Below are 15355 nucleotides of genomic sequence, written 5' to 3'. Positions count from 1 at the left end.
AGCAGCTCGCTGAGAGCGTACTTCATAAAAAACGAAGTACACGTCGTGAGTGAACTTCACAAAAACGAAGTACACGTCTCCAGTGAAGTACCAGTTGTCGACAGACAGTAGTGAAGTATTGGTGATATACATCTTCTGCCTATCAGTATTACTAATTGTAAGTATTCATTTACTGTCTAATTAAAATATGAATTGAATGAAGAATCATTTAATTAATTAAAAAATTTTTACAGCTATCAATCATGGATCTTACCAAGATAAATGAGGTTAATTGTCTTACTGGGATTCTTCCTGTTAAAAAAATGATTCGTTTGGAGTTTAATCGAGAATATAAGATTAACGGTATCAAAGCTATTACAACTCAGTATGGAACTAGGATTGTTGCTAATATAAACGATGAATTTAACATTTATCTACCATCAAGAACTATTCAACATCTAAAAGATGATAACTTCATGAAGAGTTTGAATGAATTAATAGATTCAAACTATCTGTTTCTGCGTTATCATGGTGGAAAATATAATAAATTTGAATTTATTAATTCTAGTCTTGATGTAAAAATGACCAGTGGAATTATTTAATCAATAAAATATTGGATATCAATATAAATAATTCATTGTTTTTATTTATAATCCCTCGTTTTAAATTTAAGATCTATATTTATAATTCAAATGTTAATGTAGATATGTCAGGGATTATATTTTTAATTTAAATTCCCGCGCCTCTTACAGTAGTGACATCTACTATTAGTTTAAATTCTACACATCTTACAACAGTCATATATACTATGTTTATTTATCGCGGGGAATGAGAGTGGTTCAAACCTCCCAGTCCACCGCTACCTTTTACAGTGACACCTTTAGGAGAGTAGTGAAAGGTGTTATCCAACGGTAACAGTATGCTGCTGTTGTTAGACTATGCATCCCACTCCTCAACCATATACCTATGCCTGGCGCGTCTCAAACTTTATATTATTATTAGACTGAATCTTTACAGATGTTAATTTAAAATATGTTTATTTGACAAAACCTAATTTTCTAATAATAATAATAATAACTGATTATATATTCTTTATAACTTTTATTGTTTACATTAATTGTAATTCTAATTTAATATTTATCATTAACGTTTATTTAAAATTATTTTGTATTTATACCCAGTAAACATAATAATGTTAAAATATCAAGGCTGAAACAAATATGTAGTAGTAATGATTATTTTTATTATATTTATTGATACATTAAAATACTAATAGAAAAATATAAGCTCTTATAAAAATCAAATTATAATAATAATAATAATTAAAAAACATTCGCATTACATTCATAATTGTAATCGTCTAATGAAACAATTCTTTATAAATTATACTACTACAAAATAAATATTATTTATAAAATTAAGATAAAACTCTGAGTAACAACAATGATTATGTTATTTCAAGCGAAAACAATTATTCATCCATTTTTTTAATAGTTAGCTCTGGAAAATATCTTTGCAGAACATCTCCTATAAAAATGTAGTCCTCCAGAGTTGGATGTTGATGGTTCCATATTCTAAACCACCAACAAAATTTTTCATTAATAATATTCAAGATTGTTGGTTGAGCTGCAATAGTAAAAATTCCTTCTTCTATTTCATCTTCACTGTCTAAAATTACAGCTAATCGTTGATCTACAGCTGCAATAATTTCAGTTAACGATAATTGTTGTAACCATACTTTTGGAAAGATAGCTTGATATTGCAGTTGTTGTTCAGAACTTGATAGATATTCCAATCTATTTTCATCGAAAAACCCATCATCTTCATTATTAAGATTGAAATTTGTCAAATTAAAACTGAGAATTTGAAGGTTTCTCCGCTGTTGATTTACTGCATATAAACCTTGTGATGCTGGGAACATTTCAGTTATCAAATTTCCACTAAAAAAATAGTCTTTAGCATTCAAACTCTCGTCACCTTCCCTAACGAAACACCAACACCTTTCAATATCAAGTATTTCCAATCTTGTTTGAGTTTCCCCAATTTTTAGCTTCATTTCACTAAATTAAATCTTGCCTTGTTGTAACTTAACGATTTCTCTCTTAATTTCCTCAAATATTTGATGTTTGGAAAAGTTTAGATACCACTCTTCAGGTATCACCATTTCGTAGCTTAAAGCACTACCCATCTATATAATTAAAAAAAATAAATATATGAATTAAAATATTTTATATGTATTAAAATTTAAAATATTTATGATAAAAATTCATTTACCTTGCTGTTTTAATTCCACTTTGCTATTGTTATTGATTTTTGCTTATTTAATACCGCTTCGCTATTGATTTTAACTCTGTATATGATACTGATTCTGTGGTTGAATAATTATCTATTTTGGTAAATGTAACACATTCAATATAATTTATTCATAAAATTATATTTATTTACGCTGTTACTATTGTACTGTTCCACGAAGTATACTCGCCCCCACAGAACCCTATCTTACTAGAAAGTTCTTTCTTCCTATAGAACCAGAGGGCCCTACAATCCTCCAATAGAAACTATCAGATCGAAAACGCATGATGCTGATTGGTTCTTTCATTGGGTACACACTATATATAGCTGACAAGTTGACATTTTTGATGTTAACAAAAAATGTTGATAAACATTGTTATGTAAAAATTATTGGATAAATATTATAATCATTTTTCATTATCCCTAAATCCGAAATTTCATCAAAATTCATCAATTTCTTCGATTAAAATTTAATCACAGAAAATTCTGCTTTGAGGGTGCATTTGGCGTGTAAAAGCAGCCAATTCAAAAATATTAAAAAAATTTTCTAGTTATAACTTAATAATTAGATCTTTATTTTTGAAATTAATTAAATATTAATATTGATTGAATATCATTTTAATTAACATTTTAAAAATGATGTGAGGAATAGTATATACTTTGATACATTTTGATTCATGAGAATTTTCATGGTCAGTTATACAGTCAGTTATACAATCGGATATCCACCATTTCAAGCGGGTGATTCAACTTATAGCTATTTGAAATTATAACTATTTTATTGATTTAAAAAATTAATTAGTTAAAAAACTTGTTGATTATATTTGATTAATTTTAGATGTAAAAATATAATAATAATAATAATTTTTATTTTAAAATTATCATTTTAAAAAACTAATAAGCGATTGAAGCGCCCACCTTTAGTTAAATCGAAAAAAATCTTATATATCGATGTATTTTTTAAAAAACTAATATGCGACTGAAGCGCCCACCTTTAGTTAAATTGAAAAATCTTAAATCAATATTTTTAAAAAACTAATATGTGACTGAAGCGCTACCTTTAGTTAAATTGAAAATCTTATATCGAAATATTTTTAAAAAAGTAATATGCGACTGAAGCACCATCCTTAGTTAAATTGAAAAATCTTAAATCAATATATTTTTAAAAATCAATACTTATTTTCAAATGGTTATATAAAATAACATACAACTTTTAATTCAAACAAATAAAAAAATATTAGAAAATAATAATGGGCATAAAAATTGATTTTCATAATAAAAACATCTACCATTTAAGTGTATTAGTAACAGGATTGTAAAATAATTTGAATATCCAAATTAAATATATTAAAATTATCTATAGATGAGGGTATTACTACCAACAGCAGTACTGTAAAAGTATTTGAACTTAATGACTAACAATAATTAATTCTATTCTTAATTAAATGTGTTAGGATGAAATAATAATAACAATTATAATTCATTTATTTTAGATTTATTGAGTGCTTACAAACCAATCTTTTAAATTTTTTACATTTTCCAAGGCACATAAATCAGATAAACGATCATGATAATTACAAAAATGATTGTTACAAATTTTCATACTTTTTAGAGAGGGACATTTGAAATTATCGAGATCGATTACAATTTTATTATTACAATCAATTAAATTTTGAACCCATAACTTTTTCTCGATACCTTTTACATAAATAATTTTTTTATCATAAGTTAAATAACTAAGAACTTCTTCAGCGTGTGAATGATTTAATTTTTCAGAAGCTTTTAATATATAACTCCAGCCTCCCTAAGCTCTTCAATAATTGACATGATTTCATTCGTGTGACTTGGATTTCCAGCAGCTTGAGATGCCATAAGTAGTCGCAAACGATCAACTAGTTCATTTGGATCATCCCAGTAAACATAGTCCATTCGTAATCTCTGTTTTCTTGCAATCATATATTTTGGTAACCCTTTACCGAACTTGGTGATAAAATCAGCAATGTATTTATTGAACTTGATTGTTGTATCTTCATAAATGGTACGATTTGGATCATAATTCTTCCTATGAGCGTTGGTATGTTGAATTATGTCCAAGTACTTTTTCTTATCATCTGGGGTGATGAGTGCATCCTCTGGTGATTTTCTAAATAATAATTCCAACAGCCCAGGAGTTATTGGATAATTTTTTTCTTTGACAGTTATTGTATCATTTGCAAATGAAATAGGTGAATCACCCATATGCATTTCACCGCGTTTTCTGCGTACATCTCTCATATCATTATCTTTATGTTTTTTACTTAAACGTTGTAGATAATTAGTGAGAAGAGGATTTCTACGAGCTGGAGTACTTGTTGATGGTGGTGGCTGAGTAATAGCAAGTGCTGTATTATCAAATGAACTTTCATCATCTGTTATTAAACTGTTGTATACTTCTGGATCATCATACAGAGATTTTTCAACCTCTTGTTTTTGAACCTGTGGTTTTTCTTCTTTTTAATATTTTCCCCTTTCAACTTTGAAGATTCAACTATACTCTGGAGTGGTGTCACAATAGGCTTGAACATTTCCTCCATAGCTTTCTCAGCTGTATCTTTACCCAACTTCAACATCTTGTGCTTCCGTCGGATGGCATTGCTGGCTTGAGATATCTGATGCAGAATATCTTTCTGCTTTGATATTTCTTCAGGCTTCATGTTGACAGGTTAACGTCTACAGCATGTATGACTATCACACTCTAAAGTACCTCAATTTATACTAATGAAGCAGTCGAATCCTTTGCGATACCTACCACTGTTCAATTCACTGTCTTTATCTATTACCACAAACCCATATTTATTCCAACATGCCGAGCATAAATCTCTGAATGAGTTGTACGACATGTCTGTATTGACATGATCATTATAAATATGCTTCAGATTCATTTCATCTTGACGGAATAGCACGAGAAAGTTTGCGTTATCTCTAATCAGATGCTTCGGTATTCGTGTATAAGTTTGACAGAGATAGAAGCTGTCTACATCCTTGTGTCGACCCATGCAGAAGAAAGCCTTGATGTGATCTTGTTTTTCACAAGCAACATCATCAAATATCATCAGGGAGTTAGGTTTAGCATCTTCAGGCTTGATTACAGCTTCATGTTCACTGAATGTGAAGAATCCAATACCATCAATCTGTTTAAGCAGCGTCTCCAGGAACTGATACTTTGGTTGGTTAAGAGACTTTGAGTAAAGATATATATTCTCAAACCTCAAACCGTTTGGATGTACAATAAGGGATAGTAGAGCGTTGGTCTTTCCACAGTTTGATGGTCCGCAAAACACTGCACGGATACTGTTGGGAAGTAAAGCACCGTGTCGTTTGAGTTTCACACCGGTTCCTTGAACAATTTGATCAAAATTGATAACTGGCAACTGAGCTCTTGGTTTGCTATCCATGACTGCTGATTGTATTCTGAGCTCAAGAGGTATATATACCGGCTTATATAGATAAGCGAGTCAGTCTTTGATGTGACATGTCTGAGAGCAGACATGGTAAAGGTTTGTTCAACAACATAATCAATAAGCTCCCACTTGAACTCCATATCCCTGGGTACCAGTACTGCGGTCCAGGTACAAAGTTAGCTAAGAGGTTAGCTCGAGGTGATTCAGGTATAAATCCTCTGGACGCTGCGTGTAAGGAACATGATATAGCTTACTCGAAAAATCGTGAAAATTTAGAAGCCCGTCACGAGGCTGATAAAATCCTTGCTGAGAAAGCGTGGCAACGATTTCAAGCAAGAGACGCTGCTATTGGTGAAAAAGCTGCTGCTTGGAGTGTGAATAAAATCATGAAGTTGAAAAGACGTTTCGGTATGGGTCTTAAAAAAGAAAAACCTATTACAAAGCGTAAGACAATTAAAAGAAAAACAATGAAGCGTAAGACAGTCAAAAGAAAGACAACCAAGAAGAAGGATGTTGCTCTGAGACAGATTGTTGATGAAGCTAAAAAGTCCATGCAGCCTGGTGGAGATCCAGTTAAAACAGCTCTTGGAGGTGCCCGCAAAGCTGTCAAGAAAGTTGGTGGGAAGAAAAACGTTCGATTGCCTCGTATTCTACCAGTTCCATCAAAGATTGGTGGAGTACTTCCATTCTTGATTCCCCTGTTTGCAGGGTTATTAGCGGTTGGTGCTCTAATAGGTGGAGCTGCAGGTGTTGCAAAAGCTGTGAACGATGCCAGCGTAACCAAAAATCAATTAGCTGAAAAGAAGCGTCACAACTTGAAGATGGAGGAAATAGCTGTAGGTAGAGGATTATACCTCAAACCTTACCGCAGTGGTATGGGACTTTATCTGAAACAATACCCAGAAGGAGCTGGCTGCAAGAAGTCAAAAAACCAGTAGAGCTACCACATCGAGCACTGACTAACATCGACTTATTAAAATATGTCAAGCTGCTTAAAATTCCAAATTTTCGAGGAGTTTTTGTGAGAAATGATTTACCAAAATCTGGACCAAAGACAAACGAATCAGCAATAATAAATTTAGATGATAAACTTGGACCTGGAACTCACTGGGTTGCATACAAGAAGAATCATAATCAAGTAATTTACTTTGACAGTTTTGGTAATCTACAACCCCACAAGACTTGATGAAATATCTCGATGTAGGTAGCGTAAAGTACAATCATAAAAGATATCAAGACTTTGATACAATCATATGTGGACATTTGTGCTTAAAATTCCTGGCTGGACAACTATAAATTGAAATGAGTCGGGACAACAAGCGTCAGTCATGGCAGAGTCATTCACCTTGACACTATCCGGAAACTCCTCCATACTGGAGGCAAATTATTTTCCGCCGATTGAGCTATCACCAACAAAAATTATGTACTTGGACTCGTTAAGCTCCTGACATTTAATTCAATACCAAATATTGATGTTGGTGCTAATAAATTTTATGTGTCATCAAAAAGATCCAAAAGAAGTACAATCAATAGATTTCAAGAAATAACTATACCAACAGGGAGTTATGAAATTAAAGATATTGAAACTTATATAAACAAGACATTACCTGAACTAAGTTTCACTTTAAAAGCAAACAACAATGAGTTGAGAAGTGAAATAAGATGTGATCAATATATAAATTTTGAGCCTGAAGATTCCATTGGATCATTACTTGGATTTACCAACCGCGTGCTTGAACCTAACACAGCACATAAATCTGATTTACCAGTCAAAATATTGAAAATCAATGCTCTGAGAGTCGAGTGCAATATAACTACTGGATCGTACATCAATGGTGAGAAGAATCACACAATCCATGAATTTTTCCCGAGGGTTCCAGCAGGATATAAGATAGTGGAAGTGCCAACAAACATTTACCTACCAGTCGCCGTACGAGCAATACACAACTTGAGGCTCCGCATTGTTGATCAGGACGGGAGAATAGCAAATTTCCGTGGCGAGACTATAACGATAAGACTGCATATAAAAAGTCTGTAATGGGTATCGTATATGAGACAAAGACTGGTAACGGGTATAAAAGGATTGCAGGATGTCCAAAGATTATCAGTCATCATCGAGCTCTGAAAGTGTTGACACGTCAAAACGCAGAGTTCCTAAAAAGTCTAGGACTAAAATTACGTGAAAAATTCACAAGATAAAAATAAATTTTTGTTGTCTAGCTTGTGTGATACCATGGCGGAAATCTTAGATATAAAAAAATCAATTATTTTCGATGAGTCTATTGCACACTGTGAAGCTCATTCACACTTACCATATGCATCATCAACATTCAACAACAGTGATGAAATCAGGATTGCTGTTCAACATCAAGATCTGTGCTTGCTCCCAAGCAAGAGCACATTATATTTTTATGGAAGAATGAGGTAAGCTGATGGTACTGCTGTAAGTGCTACTACGAAGATGGTCAACATGGCTGTTTGTCATATGTTTGAAGAGATACGTTATGAACTCAATGGTGTAGAAATCGATAGATGTAAGAATGTTGGTATCACCAGTGTTATGAAAGGATACGCTTCTCTGAGTCCGGGACAACAAAATATTCTGGAAAATGCTGGTTGGATTGTTAATGAAGATGACAACAAGCTGACTGATAATAGCGGTTACTTTGATGTCTCAGTACCGCTGAGTTTCATTCTTGGATTTGCTGAAGATTATCAACGAATTATCGTGAATGCCAAGCATGAATTGATACTGATCAGATCAAATACTGATCAAAATGCTTATGTTGTTACCGTTGAGAATGAAAATGTTTCAATTACGATTAAAAAATTGAGTGGATTGTACCATACATAACAATGTCTGACAAGCAAAAATCGAGGTGTTGAATTACATAACCTCCGATGCAGCTATTCCAATCAGTTTCCGGACTTGGGAATTGTATGAGTATCCACTGCTACCAGCTACCAACAAGCATATTTGGGTAATCAAAACAACAAATCAGCTTGAGAAACCTCGTTTTGTTATCCTTGGATTCCAAACAGCAAGAAAGAATCAATCGAATCAAAACGCAAGCGAGTTTGATCACTGCAGCATAAGAGACATTAAGCTGTTCTTGAACTCTCAGAGTTATCCATATGGAAATTTGAACCTCAACATTGTGCATAATCAGTATGCCTTGATGTATGATATGTACACAAATTTTCAAAGTGCTTACTATGGGAAAGAAGCTGAACCGCTATTGGCTAAGAAAAATTTCTAAGTACAGCACCTCTGTATATAATTGACTGTTCCAAGCAGAACGAGTCAATCAAGTCTGGACCTGTGGATATACGTCTGGAGTTTGAATCGTCAGCACAGTTTCCAAATCAAACTGCTGCTTACTGCTTAATAATTCACGACCGAATAGTTGAGTACAATCCCATCAGCAGCACTGTGAGAAAACTTACTTAATGGTACAGTTTGACCCCAAGCCCACCATACATTACATGTATGTGTGGGACTTTGCATCCAGACAAGCGAGGAAAGGTCCATGGGAACAAGCAGCAAGAGACGGAGAACGATTTCGCCGACGAATACAAGAATTAAATAAAATTATTGAACCTGTACTGATTAATAAACTTATTGTAATTAAAAATAATCAATAAACTTAATGTAATTAAAAATAGCAAATAAAGAAAAAACTTTTTTGTAATTTTGCGTTTTTAACTATAATCCTTACTATAATAAGTATAAAAATATATAAGATAAACATAACCTGTAAAATGAATTAAATGGCGGGAAAGCATAAACATAACTTGTAAAAATGAGATGACGTCATCTACTACGCAACAGAAATAGAACAAAGAAAAACTGCACAGCTACGAGACCTTGAACAGGTTCAGAACTGTTGGATAGTGTCATATACTACATAGTTGAAAAATCTACTGTGTACTTTGAATAACCAATCAAATTATCAATTAACCAAGAAGAAATAATTGACCAATAAGATTATCGAGTGGTGGGGGTAAATCCAGAGATCGGGTTATAAAAGGTTGAGTTGACTTTAAGAGTCATCATTCAGTCACTTCTCGTTATCGAGAGCAGTAAGAATGGAGATCATTGTAGACATTCAAGGATTCAGAGGAGCTGATAATCGCTTCATTGTTAAGGAGTTGGCCTCAATAACAATTCAACATGATATTGATAATATTGAAGAGTTATCATGCACACTATTTCAACCGCCATATCACTGGAAGGTGTTACCAGTCAACTATCAACGTCTGAATACCTGGCTGATCCGTTATCATGAAATCGGTTGGAATGCTGGAACAACTTCATATTACAAGCTCAAAGAAGTTCTCAATTATTTAACTTATAATAAAAAAATTATTTATGTCAAAGGTATCGAGAAAAAGTTATGGATTCAAAATCACGTTGAATGTAACAAAATTGTAATTGATCTTGATGATTTTAAAAGTCCATCATTGAAAAGCATGAAAATATGTAATAATAATTTCTGTAAATATCATTATTATTTAACTGATTCATGTGCACTAGAAAATGTAAAAAATTTAAAAGATTGGTTTCTTAATAATCAATAAATTTATTAAAATATGAATTTAATCTTTTTATTTTCCCCGATCAAGTAGTTTTAATTTTCAAATAAATATATATTTTCAAATAATTTTAAGCTGAATTGATTTTTACTCCACGAGATGACGCTGATTTGACATTATATCTTACCAAGTAATTTTACTTCATAAAAACGTTTTTTAGAATCGAAACTATAGTTCTTGAGAGAAATAATTAGTAATATTCATCTCTGAAGAAGCGCGGATGTTGCTGATTCCTAAACAACTTTTCCAAGTGCAATCAAAATTCACCACAGTTGATGCTTATTTGACACTAGAGATGGCGTGAGTGTATGAGTCTTGTCATCGATTAAACATCAACTATAGTGTATATGAAAACTTTACCGACTATCATTAAATTAATTTGATAAAATTACAATAACTTTTTATTTTATTTATAATATTAATAATAAAAAATATTTTCGAATACGAAATTGAGTTATTCTAACAGTTACGAGAAAAATTTTTTATTATTCAAACTGGCCGCTTCTGCGCGCCAAACGTTAACCGGTAGCAGAATTTTGATAGGTTGATATGTTATTGAAAAAATAAATCAATTTTGAACAAATTTTGCATTTAGGTATACTGAAAAATGATTATCATATATATCCAATAATTTCTACATGACAATGTTTATTGTCAATTGTTCATATACATCAAAATACCAACTTGCCGGTTGTGTATAGTGTATGTTTAATAAAAGAACCAATCAGCATGATACGTTTTGGGCCTAAGAGTTTCTATTGGTCGATGTTATGGAACTTTTTATAATAGGAAGAAAGAAAATAATGCGTAGATGAAAATTATGTGAAGATAGACAAGCTAAAACTTGTAAAGCGTCAGTTTTGTAAAAACGTTAACAACATTCATAACGTAAGTTATTTTTTTACTATTTATTGTATAATTTCGTCAATTAATAATTGCAATCTATATGTTATCAATATTTTATATTCATTATTATTTAATCATGTCATAAAGTTAATCACTAATAATTATCAAATTAATAACAATAATTTAATTTTCAATAAAAAAATATCAATGCTTGTGTTCAATTAAAATAACAATTATTTAACATCATTATTGTTTAAAATTTATTCCATATGTTTGATTATTTCATTCATAATATAATCATCAATAATTAATAATTAAGTTAGCCGACATCTGGAAATTTTTAGAATTTTTTTATTGAATAAATTATTACAAAAATTTTCACATGTAGAATATTTGAAAATTATACGAAAATTAATCATCAAATTAATAATAATAATAATATTTATTTTTTAATAAAAATAAAAAAATAATTTCAATGTATAAGTGCTAGTTTTAAATATAATTCCTATGATTATTAGATATATTTATTAATAATAACTGTTATAATAATAATAATAATACTAATAACTATGATAATATTCATGAATAAGTTAATTAATCTATCATTTTTAGAAATATTTCAAAACTTGAAACCAACAACAGCAACAACAACAACAGTAAAAAGGTAATTTAACATATAATAGAGTTTATTTAATCTAAGAAATATTGTATAAAAAGCTGGAAAATTATTTAATAGAGTAATAATTTTTTGTAGATGGGTAATATCTTATCATATGAAATTATATTCCCTGTAGAATGGTATACAATTGATCCGAATACCTTATGGGACTTAATAGTGGTAGAACTTGGTGCGTTAATTCTGGGAGGTGAAAAATTTCATGATTCCATCGTAACTATCAACAACCTTGCAACAGTTCTAAATATAAGTCATAAAGAGTTATCCTGGTGGTTTAAGGTACCTGGAGATCTTGAACCATCACCAAATCGGTACATATTTTCAGGTGATCTTTTGATTGACATGTACCCTGAAATTTATGATAAGTATGTGGTGCAAAATGGGCTGCATCTACCAGGTGAGTTTTTATATGTTACAATTATACACTTTTTATCTATTCATTAAAATTCATCTTGATTTATTACAGTGTATCCTTCGATGGGTCCTGAGCTTTGTTACAGCATCTTAATTCCAAGTGAATGGGTCAGAGTAAGAACATCTAGCCAAATAATTAATTTAATTTTCCGAGACATATCTTAAAAATTGTTGCATGATGATGATTACGAGATTGATGGTTCAGAAATTATAATCGATGAAGTAACAACAAACATTATTATCAGCAATCAATGCTTGACATGGACTTTTATGAAGCAAGCAGATATCCAGATAAACAATGATGATTATGTGACAATTGGCAATTCGATAAGTGGTTTATTGAAAATCACGCTCGTTGAAAATCACCCAAAAATTTGGAATTTTTTTTATATCCCTTAATTTTTGTGACTAGTGTATTTTTATTTTTATATATATGTATAGATATTTCGCAATTAAATTACATTAAATTTGACAGAAATTTTGAATAAGCTATTACTCAGAATCATACTGAAACAAATAAAAAAAAAAAAAAAAAAAAAAAAAAAAGGACTCAGAAAGTGAAGATTTTGCGAGTTATCTTGACCACATTCATCCTACGCCCATACAGACAGCCCGACGTCCACCCAAATATTTTTTCAAAACAGTTTTTTTATACTATCTAGAAAAAATAATGTTTTTGTAAGTATTTATTGTCATAAAAACGTATTATTGTTGTTATTTGCCAACTCATTCAATACTCAAAGTGCAAAAAAGTTCGAATAAAAGTAATTTAAGCCGAGATAATTGCTTGACCTTGAGAAAGTGAGAGCAAATCACTACTCATGCTTCGCGTTGAGATGTGCAAAAAATTGTAACATACGGTAAATAATTATTTTTTTCTATTGAAGTTTCCCAAAAAATTATCGAAAAATTGAAAGAATTCTTACTATTATAACTGAAAACTTGTTGTATATATTTAAACTTTATTTCGATCGATTTCGGTAAACATGAGTGTTTAAGGCATGCAAATTTATATCTATCAATTTCTTTTTTGTCTTAAACTGCTAAAGAAAAATGAATGAATGATTGAACGCGCCCGCCTAAGGCAGACAAAGTTCGATCGGAATTATATAACGGAGTTTTATAAGAATCCTTATATATGATTTATACATGAATGTATTTATAAGAAAAGATGAGAAAATGTCAACAATAGTATGAAAAATTGTTTCGTTATTCTTGAATTTGTTTGCCTCATTTTTTTTTATTCATTTCCCTCCACCCTTTCATGCCTTAACCTATCATTATACTTTACCGTCTTTTAATACTTGTTTTATTTTCTACTGCTCTCTTTATCATCCTTTATTTAAGTTTCAGCTACAACTTTTACCGTCAGTATTATTATTGCTTTTACTATTTATGTGTAGAAAATTTTAGGAAAGCAGTCTACATAAAAATAAAATACGAAGTAGGCCAGATTTAGATTCTATTGTATGTTTCAAGACACTACTGTGCTTGAATATGTATAGAGAAGAATGTAAAAAAAAAATAAAAATTGAAGTGAAGAAATAAAAGAATAAGACGGCAGTAGAAAAAGAAATGATGAGTTGATTTGACTGAAAAATAAAAGAAATATATTTACAATGGAGCGTGTAGATAAAAATGATAAGGACATAGTAATTTTCACCGCGTCCAATAGACTCTCGCCTTCTATTCTGGGATGTTGTGCTTTGACGTAAAGTTGAGTCGAGTGGTTTCTTATGTATACATGTATAGAAGGAGAAAGTGAAGTGTTCGATAACGTTAGTCTCCTATCACTTTTAAAAATTTTTTTTTTTTTTTCTCGTAAATGTTGAGTAACTTGTCGTTTTTATTTAGTGACAAAAGTGACATGATATTAATGAGTATTAAATATAATTGAAGTCTGACTTTTCAAGGAGTAATTTTTTTTTATTTTTTTTTTTTTATGAAAAACAATTTAATTTATTTTTAGGAATTTTATTTTATCTTTTGTGGAAAGATATGTGTACTCCTGTATTGTCGGACTTGATCAGCCGATTTCAATGCTCGACGTCTTTTCTTGAAATGCGAAGAAACAAAGTTGCTTTCAGGGGTGGAATCTATATTATTGAATTCACATAAGATTAAATGTTATAACACGAAGCTCATGTGGATTCCAAGTGTGCGTCTAGTAACTATCACACGTAGCAATAAAGCAGTAGAGTGGGGTGCCAAGAATTCTGATCACTAAGTAGTCTATGTTTCCGGAAAAAAAATGGTTACTTCGTTGATCATCAATAATGGCAATGGTTGATTTATTGTATTTTATAGTGGTGAGATGCTTTATTATTTTGAGAATATGTTTTGTAGACAAAATTATTTTTATACACGGAAAAAAAAATATTGTTACTGAAGCCATCTATTAGATACCTACTCCTAGATTCTTACTGTAGTAATGTGTATTTCTGCAAAAACACTACTGTAGGGCTACTGGAGCGATTTTTTAGTTGGCTAGAATCGCTAACCAACATTTTTCTTACAGCGCCCTCTTACCAGACAAAACGATTTAAATATTTAATATTTTATATTTAATAACAAAAAAATTTATTATTCTATCGATTCAATCTTTAATTAATTATTATTGAAAAATTATACGGATAAATAAAAAAGAATAAGTAATTACAAATTATAAAATAGATTACATATTGAATTAACAAGTTTTTGATAATACTTATTTATTTTTCATGGACCATTTAAAAAAAAAATTGTCACAAGAATTTAAGAATTTTCAAAGTTTTATATATTTTTTGGTGATGGTCAATTTTTTAAGAAATTTTTTGGAGGAGTTTTAAATAATTTGTTAGATCTATAAATTTGCTCCACCACATTTTTCATTAAATTATTCGTATTTGATCCTGTCATTGCATTGTATAAAATCGTATGAATGATATTTTATGAAATTTTACATAATTTTAGAAACTACTCCGAGGCTAAAAAATTTCGATAAAGCATTTCCGTTAAAAAAATGGTAAATTTAAGCTAAAAATGTAAAATTTCCCTAACAGAACTGAAAAAAAATTTTTTTTTGTTTATTTAGGTTTCAAGCATGTGTAGTTATTTAAGTAGTTTTAATATT

General features: G+C 30.6%; 1 protein-coding gene across 1 annotated transcript in view; it reads left to right on the top strand.

Annotated features, from left to right (window-relative positions):
- The window catches only part of Octalpha2r (alpha2-adrenergic-like octopamine receptor), a 254646-nt gene that overhangs the window by 82980 nt on the left and 156311 nt on the right, over positions 1-15355 (top strand). The window lies entirely within an intron of this gene.

Source organism: Cotesia typhae, unplaced genomic scaffold (assembly GCF_013202065.1).
Source record: "Cotesia typhae breed Kobodo isofemale line unplaced genomic scaffold, CoteBio_Ctyphae contig_43, whole genome shotgun sequence".
In the NCBI taxonomy this organism is placed as follows: Eukaryota; Metazoa; Arthropoda; class Insecta; order Hymenoptera; family Braconidae; genus Cotesia; species Cotesia typhae.
The sequence above is the reverse complement of the archived record's forward strand: the minus strand, read 5'-3'. Positions and strand labels throughout refer to the sequence as shown.